Below are 17460 nucleotides of genomic sequence, written 5' to 3' on the forward strand. Positions count from 1 at the left end.
CAGATCACAGAGAGGCTAGAGTAGCCCTTCAGACTCATAAACATAATTTTAAAAGTTGATTCTAGAAGGAAGGAGGCCATAGAACATAGAACAAATATAAGAAGATGACCACAATCACTGTGCCTGAATCTTTGGTTAAGTGTCCCTGGTTTATCGTGATGGATTTTGATGGTAGATTTCCTTTAATAAGGTTTTACCCAGGATAATGATATTGTTGACCTTTCCTATGGATAGGGGTCACTATCTTATTAGTGAGGGTCTGGTGGGGTTTAGCTGCTTCCGACAAAATCCAAATCCTGGAATAATATCATAATGCATAGATGGAAGAAGAGCTCCATTCACTTTATAGTGGCCGTCCTTGGAAACTGCACCTATATATTCATGTTTAAGAGAATAGGAGACATTCCACAGAGATTTACATCTTGGCCCTACAATCCCACAATGATAACAAAAAATTCTGGGAAATTTTGAGTGAGCCACCACTCGTGGGGGCGGGGGAGGACTTACTTTTTCACATGGTAGATATCGCCTTTTCATAACTTTGAATCCAACAATAAGTGAAAAGCCGGTGTAATTGTATTATTTCATACGCAGTATTAGGCGACCTCAGGAAGGGGGGCAAATACTTTGTACATGACAGAGAGCGATTACAAACAGCCCGCAACCAGTTAATGTTGTTGATTGGAATAAAAGCAGGAAATTATTCATTGTTATAGGCCACATTCACACGTACGGGGGAGTACATGGTGTTCTGGCTGTGTATTTGGAGAAGATGAGGGAGCAGCGAGGTGACGTTTTCTCTTGTATGACAATTCCTCAATGCTCAGGTACAATATGCTCAGCTGTGTGCGAGGCTTTGCCGTCTGCCTCCGAGCGGTAGGGATTCAGACTGTCCTGAGATTTTTCAGGTCTCTGCCAAGTCTCCGCAATCTGTGCCGGTCCCTGAGTGAGGTCACTGCTTCTTATTTACAGGAAAACACAAGTAGCAGTTCTTGTCTCTTAAGTGCATTGTATAACACATGGATATGATTTATTCTGGAGATTATTACAAACCCTACTATCCTTGAAGCCATAAATCCCATTGGATACAGATCCCGTTGATGCTTATGAGCTCAGTCGTGGGTCAAATGCCTTGGGCAATGTTGTCCATGCTGGAGCTTGGTTTGTTACTTTGCTATAGATCGGCACTCGTGAGACTCGCTACGGCCTCCTCCACAATACAACGCTGTCAGGATGGGGGATTAGGGGCTTGATCAGTTTATTTCACTGTTTGCACAGTAGATTATGTGGTCAGCAGACGGCATGACGTGATTCATAGGCAGCAGCCTTGGTCAACATCGAGAAGATGGGTATTATACAGTAATACAAAAATATAAGGCAACTAAAGGTTCTAATTTAGACTCCCTATCTCCGTCCTCTTGTCTTTATACTGGTGGAAAAGTTCTTCAGGTGCGGTGTTCTAGGGTGTAGATATCGGTTCCTACTACCGTTTAAGGAACCACTGACTGCATCTTATAAGATAAGATGTTCCCAGCCAATTTCTAGGCTATGAAGGACACATTTTCCCATAAGAAGGTGGCCCTAGTTCACTCACTCCTTACAAATATATTCTGATTGTTGACTGTCTCCCATATGTTCTTACTTTTGGCTTCCTCTCCAATGACATCATAGGATTTTGTTCCTGACATATTATAACGTAAGCTTGCCCTAACCTATTGCTAGTTCTCTGCCTTTCCTGACCTCGGCTTGTTCCTGGAACTTCATACTGGCATCTTTAACTCAACTGCATCAGCTGCCACGGAGGTACAGAGAGGTAGCTACCTGATGACCCTGTGGGCCACGGCTGTATGCGGCTCTGAAGCCTGCAGAAGTAATGATGTTATCACATTGCATCTTCCACTAAGCACATAGAGGAGAAGAGAAAAGGACTGCTTTGGGGAAGGAGGGAAAGGTGAGTATAGGATTTTTTTGACAGCAAAAAATAGGAAGGAGGGAGGGTGGATGTTGAAGTGGAAGGGGGCATACATTGGGGACCAATGCCATTATAAGTGGGGGCTTCAAGGCTATTATAATGCCCCCTTTTCTGATGGGGCTGTAGATGGGGCTACAGAAGAAGGGCCACTAAAAGGGAGTTATGTAAAGGGGAACTGCAAGAAAAGGGTGCAAAATAAGGGGGACTGCAGGAAAGTGGTAAAATAAGGGGATGGCAGAGTAGGAGGCATAATAAGAGGGACAGCAGGAAAAAGGACTTAATAAGGGGGACTGCAGGAAAGGAGGCATAATAAGGGGGCAGCAGGAAAAGGGGCATAAAAAGAGAGACTGCAGGAAAGGAGGCATAATAAGGAGGTACCCAGAAAGGGGGCATAAAAAGGGGGACTGCAGGAAAGGAGGCATAATAAGGAGGACCGCAGGATGGGACATTGTAAGGGGACAGTTGTAGGAAAGGTTGCACTATAGGAGGGGGGCTGTGGGATAAGTGGCATTATATGGGTTAGGTACAGAGTACACATTTTTTTTCATGGATGTGGAGGGCATACTCCCACCAGTCCCTGGAACAAAAATTGGCATGCTACCGGTTCTGTGTTCTAAAAAGGTTGGGCACTGCTTGTCTTATCAACCAATGGGGTTCTCAAAGTCCAGCACTAAATCCCCTTAAACTGCTCAGAGCAGATGTGATATTTGGTGTAGGAAATATCCAAAAGCTACAACCTCTAAATCATTCTAAGGAGCAGGGAGAAACTAATGTGCAGCAATGGTAGACAGATATAATAAATTCATGTATCTGCTTGAAGTTGTCTCTGCCAAATACGGTAATACAAAAAATTAAAGCAGATAAGTAAATGAAGAACCTGTAATTATTTCTATTTTTTATTTCTATGCTGTGTATAGTTTCCATCTCTATAATTTTATCATCCTGTTCTGTTAATGTAAAATTCTTTCAAGCATTTCCTGCTAGTGTGAACCTAACGGTCTTTGACCTATGGTATAGGCTCATTGCTGCTGGCATCTTAGATGGTGACCTTTGATATGAGTCACAGTAGGGAGTGAAGCCCTCCTCTCCAGACTACTCCCCCTTTAAGAACACTCAGTCTAGTGTGGATTAAGGAGGATATTGTCCTCCAGGTTGTTTTGCAGAGCTCAGACTTATTCATCAGACTCAAGCTGCTTCCTAAGATGGACTAATACCTTTAGGAATATATTATGCTTCGTGACAAACCTCCTGTGTATTACAACCACTAAAAGACTAATTCTTCATATTACTAGAAATATAAGTGGCAAATCTAATTATCTTAACTATTTTTAAGAGTAGTTTAAAGGGGATTTCCAGGCTACAAATAAAGAGAAAAAAATCCTCAGTATCAGATTGGTCATGGTCTAGCACAGCGATGGCTAACCTATGGCACTGGTGCCAGAGGTGGCACTCGGAGCCCTTTCTGTGGGCACTCAGGCTATCACCAGAGAGGACTCCAGATATCTTCCTGTAGTCCCAGACAGCCCAGGACTTGCTGTGCAAACTCTACCTGGGACTATTTTCTGCTTTATTGGTGTCCTCAGGTGCTGGTATCAATGAAAACTGTGACAGAGAAGGGAGTATAAATCACAAATTAAATTTCTGTGCTGCCACTTTGCGATAAATAAGCGGGTCTTTGTTGTAGTTTGGGCACTCGGCCTCTAGCACCACCACAGATCTCAGCAGATAATAAACAGAGAATGATCTACCTCTAATGGTCTGGAGCTAGAAGTCCTACCTAGGAGACCCTCTGCCTGTGGCAACCCTCAAATTTAACATTGCAAATTGTCACCATCTGTAGAAAAGGAACATTGGGGGTAATGAGAAAGAGGAAGCGATGAGGCAAGGACATGAGTGACCGCTCAGGGCAGGAAATTGTACATGAATGGAAAGACTTTAGAGGAAATGAACCAAGGGGCTATAGAGATAAGGAGGAAGCCAAGAGAAAGGTCAGAGGGTTCTTGAAGATTTAGATACATCTGGGTATGGAGATTTCTAAAGATCATTGTTGACCCATCATTTACATAGATAATGGTGAATTATGGTATTTTCCACCTTCTTTTCCAATTGTTTTATAGAAATCTTGTGATAAAGTAAGGTAGGTAGGTACTTACTGTGGATGTAGTGATGTCAAACCTGCCGGATGGCATTATGGGTGTAGTATGAGTGACATTATGGGTGATATAGCTTATGCTATTGTGGGAATTCGATATAATGGTCTTCGGCTGGCACTTGGTGGGGCTTCTGGTTGGCCGTGCTTTTGGATGACATTGAGAGCAAACAGGTTAACACGAATGGGGCTGTGGCTTCCACTTAGTCTACAACAAAAGTCTAGTCTCATGCACACAAATGTATGTATCCGGCCATGAGCTACTTGGACATAATGTTATGATACGAGTAACACGCGTCCACATTCAGCGGGCAATATTGTCATTCATATGAATGGTTGTTTGCCCACACTACATTACTGTGAGCGCATGTCCTTTTCTCACCTGTATTTTTGTTCCGTACACCCCATAGAAGTCTTTGGAAATGGAAAAAAATGTGCAACATACACGACATGCGTCCTTTATATATAGTGGGGAGCCAAGAGACCTGGAGCTGTGGAGGACCGTCTTTGCGTCCCGTTTGTCAACTGTATTTCCTCCGTGTCTCCACCGTATGGCGTAAAACCAGGCTGTATCACCTGAGGATGGTTATGTGAGTGAGGCCTTACATTAGGGGTTTTTTGAGGCTTGAACTCCTTTAAGATGCTGGAGATTCTGAACCAGTAGTGAGGGGGCGGGAACATTTTAAAAAAATTTTTTAAGAAAGAATTTAATGAAAAAAGATAAGAGCTTCTCAAGGAAAAAATAGCAACATTCTGGCCATATAGATTTGGACCCTTGGATGATTCTTGCTTCTCTACTGTTGGCTCACCACAACTATTTCTACATCTACAACTTCTTGATAGATTTATATTGATACGTTGGGGCCAGTTTCAGATGTCCCTATGCAGTCTGGGAAATTTATCATACGGTGGGGCTTTGTGTATCGGCGCATGCTGAAACCACGCCCCTCTGCTCCGGCCTCCTAATGTATTTGGCGGCGGACCACAATGACATACAATTCTACGCCAGGCCCTGCCTTTGGATAAAAATACGTTATAGCAGGTGATCATTCGTGCTTAAACAGCCTATAGCGAATGCGCAGGAGCAGGACAGGAATGCCCCATGCCGGTCCTAACTGCCACCGGCTGCACCCTTCTCACCCCTCCACTACCACTTGGTGGTGAAGTGGCGCCAAGGGGAACATAATCGTAATGCATGGTGGTTCACAAGAAATTGTGATTATTTCAGAGCGTTTTCTGGCGTCCTGATAATTCTCTTCTATGTCAGCCATTTTTGGGATTGAATACTATACTGGGGGAAATCGGAAATGCTGACGTGACTCCTACTTCATGGACCAAAGTGAGAGTGAGATGGAGGTTGAATTAATGATATATAAGAAAGAAAGGAAAAAATGAAGATACGAAGTATAAACATGACCCTCTTGATTTTTTAGATAAGGTGGACTAAAGAAAGGTCTCCACAGTTCTCACCCGCCTTCCATTTCTCCTTTCACCTTCCTCCGTCCCTATGGTTAGGTGTGGGAATAATCCATATGTTTTCTAATGTAAAGGATCTAAGCATTCCTCACCTCGTTTCCCCTTTAGGCGTATAGAGCTGGCCCTATATCACCTCGACTTTTGGCTCTACAATGATGACATATCACATAGCCCGAGGGGATGGTGGATACCGGCCAACACCAGAAAATTAAAGGGCAACCGAGGTGAGGAATCATCACTTCCCCTACATAAACAAATAAGGAGAACCTCAACCCCCGTCACTGTGTAAAGAGATAGGGAAGGAGTTCTGGAGTGATTCAGACAGGAAAAAGTTAACAGGCAGCTGTAGGGAGTGACTGACTCTCTGGGCAAAGTGGCTGATGAGTAGAGATTATGATATGTAAGGAGCCATCGCTTTATCATGTTCACACTTATCTCGGACAAAATAATAGGATGGGGGGAAGACCTGTGAGCTCAGAAAAGAACTATGCAAAAAGTTTACCAAAAGTTTTGTTCCAAAAATTTCTTCTCATCAAATTCTAAGAGAATAAATGGGGCGAGCCGAAAAGAAGCAGCACGCAGAGTGATATGGATGAATACATTTGCATCGAGATTTGTAGCAGAAATCTTACCAGCTTATTCCTTTATCCGAATAGAGTTTGCAAAATTCCATGTTTTTCTAGCAGATGAATGGAACTGATTTTCAATCATCAAATTTTTTCAATTTTTTGAATGTACCCTAATTAAAAGGTCCAATTAAGAGTGTTTTTTCTCAAGCCCCCACCGCTCCCTAGCAATCAGTGCTGTCAGATATGCTAATTGGGTGCTTTATTGTCAGATGGGAGGTCCTCCCTGATGTCAAGTGTAGACGCGCGCTTGTATTCTACATAAAAGAGGTAATAGTAATCAAAATCCATCATGATAAACCAGGGACACTTACTCATAGATCCAGGCACCTTGACTGTGTTAATCTTCTACAGAGCCCCTCCCTGCTGTAGATTCACAGGCTGTTACAGTGTGCAGAGCACTTCCCCCCCTCCCACTGTGTGCTGAGGCATCTTGCTCTTTTACTTGAAAAACTATACATTTGTATGAACTTCATACTTCACAGACAGTATTTAGCAGAATATCTGGATGTGTTTAGTTATCCTAAAATGTTTTGGAATTCAAAAAAGTGTGATTTTGTAATTGTAAAAAATTCTTTTTTTTTTATAGAGCTTTAATCTGCATCTTTAATATACTAGAGAATAATGAAACAAAATAAGAGGCAATTTTGTACTGTTGGGTTGTATAAAATTTGCATATTGCTATATGCATGTATTATGGAGCGGAGTGGCAGGACACATACTGGACCTGTTGCTCCATCCATTAGTGAGGAGATCCATTCTCTAGATTGGGTCTTTGTTATTGGTGAGGGTCCCAGTAGTCACATTCTCATTGATCAGTTTGTTATCTCCTGTGGATAGAGGATAACAGAAAGTCCTGGTACAACCCCTTTAAGATTCTGTGGATTCTAAACAAGGGGTGAGAGGAGTGGGGGGAGGGATTTTTTTTTAAAAAATAAACAAAACGAGAGGGATAAGTTTTATTTTTATAAAAATTTTCATTTTAGAGGACTGCAGGGAGTTACAAACCAGTTCCCTGGACAAATGGAGAAACATCGGTTTGGATCGATTCATTTTGAACCTGAACCAAATTTTTCTAAAAACTTTTTGAAGTTTCTATGAGTCGAATCTTGAATGATTCACTTATTTCTAGGGTGGATCCATATATTCTGTCACAGTTTAAAGAGACTTGTAACAAGAATTTTACCCATCACACCAGTGATACATGCTGGTAAAAGACTAAAGGTCCTCCCCATATCACCTAAAGTTTTCTGCCATCGAGTGCCTAAATTACTGCCAGCGCCGGATTAAGGGTGGTGGAGGCCCCTAGGTGCAAATTGGTGGAGGCCCTCCCCACAATTGTTGCTAGTAATACCTACATCCAGCCCCGCTATAATAACTATATTCAGCCCCCCTATAATATATACAATCCCCCTATAATATACACAGCCCTCCTTTCATAACCATATACAGCCTTTAATAACTATATACAGCCTTGTATTATAACTATATACAGCTTCCCTTTAACAACTATATACAACCCCCTATTAGAACTATATACAGCCCTGTTTTTCTAATATGCAAATTAGTAGAGATGAGTCAAGTTTTCTCACGGGCTACCCATGCCCCTTCAAATCTTGACCTGTTTCTGTTCAAACTCCCCTCCTTGTCCTTACCAGAATGCTGTCCCTCTCACTGCATGGTGTACAAGTGATGGGTTGGGACAAATGGTTGTGGGCATGGGAGACTTAGGTTGAAGCAGGAAACGTTTGAGGAAGGATTTTACCGGCAGGAGTAGGCAGATTTGAGCTGAGACTCCAGCACTGAACCAGACAAAGTGGTGTGTGGGGGAAGGGGTTCCTTGTAGACTCCCATTCGTAATTAATCAGTGGAGTTATTTTGAAACCCACTATTTTAATAAGGTGGGTGGTGCCAGGCTGTCCGCTTCAGTTCAGGACCGCCCACCTGAATAAATTCTGTGAAGAATTGGAAGAGGTGATAAAATGTGATCTTTATTTGCAGGTTGGTTTCCATAATATGATATTAATAGTATTGAAAATGTGGCATTTTGTAGCTTTGTTGGGTGTTGTTTTAATCTCACTAAATAGATGAATTAAAATCCGGAGACATGCAAAACAAAAAAACTCCCCTAAAATAGGTGTAAAACATAGAACACCATCAATGGCGCCTTAGTAAATAAGGGATGCAACAATTTAGGTCGTTCCCTCTCATGTGCTCCAGTATTGAGTCTCCTAATATGTTCCAGGTTAAGCAGCAGAAGTGCAGCTGCAGAAATATAAGGATTGTCATCGGATGACCTGCTTTTACCTTTACTGTGCAGATTAGGTAAAGGTAAAAATATGTAACATGGACACTTTCACCTGCATTTTGCAGATTTCTGGGAATATAAAATGCCAACATACGGTAGTGGATCCCATTCTAATTTGGGTTTGAAACTAAGATCTTGGGGTCTCAGACTGTACTGGGTAAATTTCTAGATAATTTTTGTGATATATTCAGATCCACATAATTGAAACTCCATAAGTGAAGAACAACAAGCGATCCAAGCATGGGGCAGATTTACCTAAAAAGCAGTTACTGGGGTCCCAATTGATTATTGGAGCCCCACACAATGCTGGGATGAAATCAATTCTCCAAGGATGACACCCGAGGTTAAAGCTATGGTACACCCTCCCTCCTTCTCTACTTTACTATTTGGAGCAAAACTGGGTATTAGGCACTGCCCTTGCCATAACTCTGCTTGGGGTCCCAGAAATGGGAAATGCATTATATCCAGTATAAATAAAATCCATTATAAAACTACATTATAAGAAACGGCTAGGCTGCATCTGAATGATGAACTTTCCTGTTGCAATTTTTGGGACTGAAAATGGTTTTCCAGTACTGAAATATTGACCAATCACAGCTCCTTATATTGTATAGTGGCTGTTATTGGTAGTGCAGCTCAGCTCCATTCAAATTTAATGGGACTGAGCTGCAAACAAGCCTTGTGTCTGATGGAGATGACATTGTAGGCCTTAAAGGTGTAAGCGGGGGTGCTTGTTTTTAGACACCCACCAATATTGAGAAAAGGCCTACTGGCTCATTAGCATAATTTTACAATTTGATTTTAGAAGGAAAGAGGCCTTGAAGAACACATAGGTCAACTTAAAAATCTTAAATGGGGGCTCCCCCATTCCTCGGGAAAAAAAATAAAAAAAATAATTTAGAGATGTAGCTGTAATTGCCGACAATCAAAATGGGTAAAAAAAATTTAAAAAAAGGGATATCTCAAGAAAATCCATTGAATCGAAAAACATAAAAAATTGTGACAAATGTTTCTTAAAATTCTATCCAATTATACTATTTTCACCCCTTCCCGTATATCAATAGAGATTATCGATTAATGCTACCAAAATCGGTGGGTTCATCCAACATCAGTGTATTGTGTATGGGCGATTTTAGGCCTAATTCACACAGAAATATAATACTCAGAGCTGCTTGGATCTGTATTACAGGCTCCATAGGATCTTCTGTAAGAAGAGACGCATCCATGTATACATGTCCTCATACTCTCTGTCCATTTTTTATTTTCATTCTTGGTAAATGTGAGAATTCTGGATATTTTGCATATGTAGTTTGTATATTAGCTATTTTATGTTGCTTCTGTCTCACAGCTGTTCCCTAGTGGCAAAGACACGTCTACAACTCTTAGTGAACTAAGCCATAATGACATGGTGCAGACCCATGGGCAATCAGCCCTCCACATGCCAGGCTCAGCACAAATAGGAGATTTATTTGGAAGTGATAATTGGCATTTTGGGGGGCGCCGTCATACAATCCGGACCTTCCTAAATTGGTTTTTCAAAGCTAACGAGTAAAACGGTCTAATGGCCATGCCTCGGTAATAGACATCATAGAGAGATAGTGAGGGGGGAAGACATAGATCATTCACAGGACTGTCTGCAGTTCCCCAGGCTCTTATCCAATTTACATAACACATGTTGGGTTTTTTTGGCCATAGAAAAGAGTCAAAAGGTCATCTGTGCCCATGTGACTCCACATCAATGGACTTATGTATTACAGAAGCTTAATTTCTAGTCAACATGGGCATGGATTTTCGGAAGGAATTAGGAATTACCGGAGACTGAGATATAAACTGTTGTACATGTTTTCAGAACAGAAATGTTCACTGATAGAAGGGATTGAGACCTTTAGAGAACCTAAGATCTTGGATCTCCCTACATGTGTAATTCAGAATATAAACAATAATTTTTATGATATAAACTATATACAGACGGTCCCCTACTTAAGGACACCCGACTTACAGACAAACCATAGTTAGAGACAGACCCCTCTTACCTCTGGTGAATTTCTCTGGATGTTACTATAGTCCCAGACTGCAATAATCAGCTGTAAGGTGTCTGTAATGAAACTTTAGTGATAATCCTTTGTCCCATTACAGCAAAAAATGTTTAAACTCCAATTGTCACTGGGGCCAACATTTTTTTTTGTCTGGATCTACAATTATAAAATATACAGTTTCGACTTACATACAAATTCAACTTAAGAACAAACCTCCGGACCCTATCTTATTCGTAACCTGAGGACTGTCTGTATAGATATATTTAGAGATGAAAGAAAGTTACGATTGAATCTTGTGCTTTTACTGCTACAGGTACAATATAATTAGTACTTTTTTAGTAATTTGTACTTTTTTGGATTTTCATAGGACTCCAACTCACAAAGTAAAATGGGGTTGTAAATAAAGACCACCTTGTCAAATGTGTGATGAAATAAATGTTGTTATCTCATGTTGGCACCTTTGATTCTGAAAGAGGAACAAGGTGCCGTGCCTCCTATCTTTACTGTCCAAATAAAGCCCAAAAATTAGAAACTCACTCCTTTGTTGTCTTGGAAGAGGAGTCTGGCAGTGGCTTGTACACATCACCCCACTGAGTACACATACTCGCGTACCCAAATTGTGCATGCATGTGTATGGGGAGACTTTGAGGAATAGTTGTTCACGGAGCAGAACTCTGCTAGCAGTATGAGGCTGAGAGACAGGCAGTGGTTAAAACCCTGAGGTCTGCCAAGGGGTTAACCTAAACTCTCTGCTGCCTGGCTAGGCTATTGAATGGTACCCCCTCTGCCCCATCCAGTTCAGGTTATTTTTTAGTTAGTGGTTCTTCATGCAGTATCTTACACCCATGCGGACATGCCGGGTTTTAAGAGACACTATTTTAAGTGCAAGTTCCTGCTTTATAGAAAGTTACAGCGTCCCTGATGCTGCCCCCCATCTTGCTGCAGGTAGTGCTTCCTGAGGCAAGAGGCTCAACTCTCTTCATAGCTGATGCACCCCTGAATCTGCCCTTCACCTGTCCCCAGCGGATTTCAGAACAGATATATTTCCTACAAGACCTGACTCAACTCTAATATTGGATATTGCTCTACAGTCCTCCACTGATGTAATCTTTTGAAATTTACATGTCACCGGATGATTCTCAACTGAAATTAACTGGTAACAGTTAAGACTGTTCATTCAGGAGCAGATTTATGAAATATGTTAAATAGATAACACAGGATCCACTACTCCAAATAGGTGATGTTTACAGCCCCCCTGTCCTGAACTCCTGCCTGTCCCCGACTCTGTCTCTGCCTCACGATTCTGCACCTTGCCTTGGCCATTACCACGGACAAAGTTGCGCCTGTGGAGCTAGAGGATGCCAGATTCATGAATCTGGCACTCCAAGCACTGCCCCGAAATTGCAGTCCGACTCTGCATCGGAAGGCCCATTTCAGTGACGAAATTTTTGTTGTGTGAAGAATAGTGCAGCTGCGACACAAAAGGGTCACGTGTGACACATATGTGGCACGGACACTTGTTAAATACATGTGAAAGCAGTCTGTCTGATAGAAAACATGGTGCAAGGTTTATAGTAAATGTGCCCAAAGGTCTTTATCCAGGAGAGAGGCATTTAGCAGAACTGACATTGTGGATCTCATCATCTCCAAACTATCTCATCTCTCTTTTTCTATGTGGCAGATGCTAGTATAATGTTCAGAAGATAAATTAAAGTGTAGATAGACCTTGTACCCTGATAATCTAAGCACATTGTCATCACACAGCATCTCATAGCACAGAGGGATTCCAAAATTCCCACTGTAATTATACGATGCCCATCACAATGACCATTGTGTGTGGAGACTTATAGCCATTGATCCCCCACTAGGGGAGAAATATGCAAATAATTTTTCCTAGATGGGGCAAGGAAGACCATGCTTCTTTTGCTACCTTGTAAGGCAGCTCCCTAACCAAGTATTTCAGGAAACCTAATGGAACCAAATGGCATAACATTTTTGTTTAAAAAAATAGTCAGTGGGGCAGATTTACTTACCTGGTCCATTCGCGATCCAGCGGCGCGTTCTCTGTGGTGGATTCGGGTAGTTCCTCCGACGTCCACGATCCACTGCTGGGTGAAGGTAAGCACGTGTCCAGCGATACTTTTTTCTAAAAATGCAGCGTTTTTTCCGAATCCGTCGGGTTTTCGTTCGACCACGCCCCCCCTGATTTCCGCCGCGTGCATGCCGGCGCCGATTCGCCACAATCCGATCGTGTGCACCAAAATCCCGGGGCAATTCAGGAAAAATCCGTGCAAATCGGAAATATTTGGGTAACACGTTGGGAAAACGTGAATCGGCCCTTAGTAAATGACCCCCTTGTTTTTGAGGGGACTTCTATACCAATTTCCAAGAAAATAATTTTTTTTCACAAAATTGTCACAAATCACAAAAAATACTCAAACACACACAACAAGTTCTGAAACATGTGGATGGGCTTTTCAGTCATTTCCAGAATTATCAGCAAGCCTGGGTCCCTGAACAGCTTTTAATGCTGAGCATTAGGTTAGGCAAGATGGCCGCCACCCTAATCGTTAAAGGAGATATTAAAAAAATTGAAAATCTGCTATTACAAAATAAAAACGGTTTATAAATAAATGAAGAATATATATCAGGATACGCTATTAATGTTTATTTTTGCAAGATCTTAAACATTCCCTTTAAGGATGTAGTGCAGTGAGGATAGATTTACCCTGTGATACTACACTGAGGCTGCCTGTATTGGCAGTGTAGAGGTTACAGCCAGTGTTACTATAGGGCAGGGTAAGAGCGGGCAGGATGCGTTGTACAGTAGAGCGCCTCGCCTCAGCTCACCTCATTCCGATATTATTTCTTAATTAATTAGTCAGCCAGCTGCCGGCCTCGCTCATTCTCTACTGTAATCCATTCAAAACATTGCTGGAATCGACTCACTAAACCAATCTCCCCTTCCTAATTCACTTGGCGGGCGCTCCACTATATTATCCTGCCCGCTCCGATGCTTCATGCCCGTCCCGTGTCGTATTCTAAGTGGATCTTAGTCATTATCAGGAAATGTCTAAGTCTGTATGAGCAGCAGCACACACCCAAAGTTACCCGAGTAACACTGGACAGACTCATACACTTATACCCACTACATTGCTCTGCAAACAGCGTCACCACATTCATTGGGTTGTACCTGGTATTTAGCTTAATTCCTCCGAAGTGACATCACATACATCAGACACATGGCCAGGGTGTAGATATGAAATGAATGGGGATCAGCTGCAATACCATGCACGGTACAATGGTCCAAACACTGCTGTCTGATAACAATCTCCCAACCGTCCCAGATCCTGCAGGAGTGTCCCAGATTTGGAGCTCTGCCCTACTGTCCTACAAACACAGAGTTGAATATAATGATAATAAATAAAGATTATTATTATTATTATAATACGGAGAGCCATCATCTCCCCACATCATAAATGATCCTCTGTTCTGTGGACAGCAGAGGCCGGCAGGCGCTATGTGATTATGTCATCACGCCTACTGGCTTCAAATTAGTGGAGGGAGCAGGATTGCTGCAGGTGAACACGGAGTGGTGAGTACCCAATGTTTTTTGTTTACTATACAGCCCGAAACAGGAGGTGAGAAGGTGAGGGGCCAAAATGTGAGAAGGAGAGGGGACACAATATAAATGGAGGATGAGGAGAGGGGACACAATGTGAGAAGGAGAAGGGACACAATATGAATGGGGGATGAAGGGAGGAGCCAAAATGTGGGGAGGAGAGGGGACACAATATGAGTGGGGTATGAGGAGAGGGGCCACAGTGTGAGAAGGAGAGGGACCACAATATGAATAAGGGATGAGGAGAGGGACCTCAGTGTGAGAAGGAAAGGAAGCACAATATGAATGGGGGATGAGGAGAGGGGCCACAGTGTGAGAAGGAAGGGAGACACAATATGAATGGAGGATGAGGAGAGGGTCCACAGTGTGGGAAGGAAAGGAAGCACAATATTAATGGGGGATGAGGAGAGGGGGCACAATGTGAGAAGGAAAGGAGGCACACTATAAATGGAGGATGAGAAGAGGGGCCACAGTGTGAGAAGGAGAGGGGACAGAATATGAATGGGGATTAGGAGAGGGGCCACAATGTGAGAAGGAAAGGAAACACAATATGAATGGGGGATGAGGAGAGGGGTCACAGTGTGAGAAGAAGAGGGGACACAATATAAATGGGCAATGAGGAGAGGAGCCACAGTGTTAGGAGAGGGGACATAATATGAATGGAGATGAGGAGAGGGGCCACAATGTGAGAAGGAAAGGAGAAGCAATGTAAATGGGGGTTGAGGAGAGGGGCTACAGTGTGAGAAAGAGCGGGAACACAACATTAATGGGGGATGAGGAGAGGGGCCACAATGTGAGAAGGAGAGGGGACCCAATATAAATGGGGGATGAGGAGATGGGCCTTAGTATGAGAAGGAGATGGGACACAAAATGAATGGGGATGAGGAGAGGGGCCACAGTGTGAGGGGGAGGAAGGGGATCACAATATTAATGGGGACAAGGAGAGTGGCCACAATGTGAGAGTGGGAAGGAGAGAGGATATAATATGAAAGGGGATGTGGAGAGGGGCATCATACATTATAGTGTCCATTAAGATATTCATATAAAGGTATTACACTGTGTAAGAATGCTAAGGGTTGGGATCGGAGGTGGGACAATGGGCAGGGTTTAGTGCATAAAAATTTTAATGTTACATATTTTGTCTGTCTTTTCATGTCCCAATAGTTAGGAGCGATATAATAATAACTTTGTCTATGGAAATGTCTTTAATATGCAAGTACAGTGAAACCCTTTAAGAAGAATGGGGTTTTCAAGAGTTAAAAATAATAAACTGTTTATAAGACAACTTATACGATTTTCAGACATACTTTTTTTGTTTTCCAGTGATATCACTTAAAAGAGAAAATTCATTTTTTTATAGTTATGTATTTGTGATTCTTGGTGCATCAGGGGCAGTCTGCTAGTGCACCTAATTCCTTCTTTCTTTGCCCTCTACCTCTCCCTACCAAACTTCTTCACAAAAATTGAACACAAATGTTCCCCACACATTGCTTATATTTTAATTTATAAGATGCATATAATAAATTTAATTTGTATGATATGGTGTTTATTACATGTGAATTGGTAGAACTTGTTATTTTGTGTCATCTATAGACACATTTCAAGTTGTACTGAGAAGCTTATAAAGAACCATGCTGCGTTATACTCGCTTCAAGCTCCATCCCTGCCGTAGTCGTGAAGCCCACAGGAACCAATCATCTACCAACTAGAAATTTTCCAACAAAAAGTTGTACATGAGCACAGATCCAAGTTGCTGCCATAGGCTACTCCACTGTTTACTCCACTACTTTTCTCTTGTATTACCTCCTGATACTCCAGACAGGGACCAAGTACTAAATCAAAAGACAATGCAATCGAAGGCAATCCTAAAGGCTGCGGTGGAGAGCAGTTAGATCAATTTAGAAACAAACCAAAATCAATACAAAAAAAAAAATCAAAGTACAAAAGAAAAATCTTTATCCCTGCCATGCATAATGTGATACTTGGCAGGGGGCGCGGGGAGCTCTAGAAGATTGGGTCGGGTTCTTTCCTGGCACAGGCGACCAGTTGGTAGCAGGAATTATCAATCACATACAAGGAAACTCCCTGCAGCTAGAAATCAGTCACCTTTGAGGAAAGTTTCTACTTGCTGAATAACCGAGGAGCTTGTTATTTAGATAACTTCAGGGGATGATAAGATCTTTAGTGTCTCATTAGCTGGAGCTTGATGAAAGGGAAGGCATCGCTGTGCATCTAATATAGCACCACGTGTGGTGCCAGTCATCACCTTGTGCACATGATGTCATCCTATAACTTAATTTGGTCAACATATAATAATAGACAGTGAGGTCACAACCTTATACTATATCTAAAGTGACCTGACAACATACAAGGAGACTGTTGGGCAAGTTTTAAAATTTCTCAAAGGAAGGTCAAGTAATCCACTCACAAGTGGTCTCTGTGAGGATTGGGAAGACAACTGCTTGTCTGAGGTCATTTGTATGGTACTTTGGTTGGTACCAATCCATGGCATTACTAGATTTAGTGCATAAAGTTGTACATAGTGCATTGTATATAGTGAAGTACATCACTCTTTTGAGATACATGAGAGACATGACACAATTCTGAAATTATCTAAAATGATCTTTTGGGCCCAAAGAATCTCAGTCTAACACTGAATGTTGATGCACATAGCGTAAGATACATGGCCATATAGGCTCCATATATCTCATACAGGTTCCATCCTTAACTAGAGCTGTAAAGAAATATCTACAACTTGTGATGGGAGCAACAAAAAGTAAGTTACTGAACTCAATAGTCTCAATAGTACCAATTAGCCAAGATGTGACCAAGACCCAGAAAAATATATCACGATGGTCCAGTTAGCAAACAAATGGGTTGTTAAAAGGGTTTTCCAAAAATCTGTGAAAATTATATGGGGCCGAGGCAAGGGTGGGAAAGAAACAGAAAACAAGGCACGACAGCACTGAATCTGGCCAGGAGTTTTGGGGGCTCTCAAGACTCACTTGGGCCAACGAGCAGCCTTCTTGTACAAAGGGACTACACAGGAAGTGACATCATGTGGTCAGAGGAAGTGACATTGTAACAAGAGATCTTGTAACAATCAACATGTATCAATAAATTAACATAGTGGGGCACATTTACTTACCCGAACCCCCGATCCGGAGATTCATGTAGCTCATGCGCCCGAGATCCTGCATGTGTCGCTTCCCTGCTCAGGTCCGCCGGAGTTCACGTTCCTGGTGCTTGTAAGTGCGTGTCTTGCGACACA

Source organism: Engystomops pustulosus, chromosome 2, assembly GCF_040894005.1.
Source record: "Engystomops pustulosus chromosome 2, aEngPut4.maternal, whole genome shotgun sequence".
Classification (NCBI taxonomy): Eukaryota; Metazoa; Chordata; class Amphibia; order Anura; family Leptodactylidae; genus Engystomops; species Engystomops pustulosus.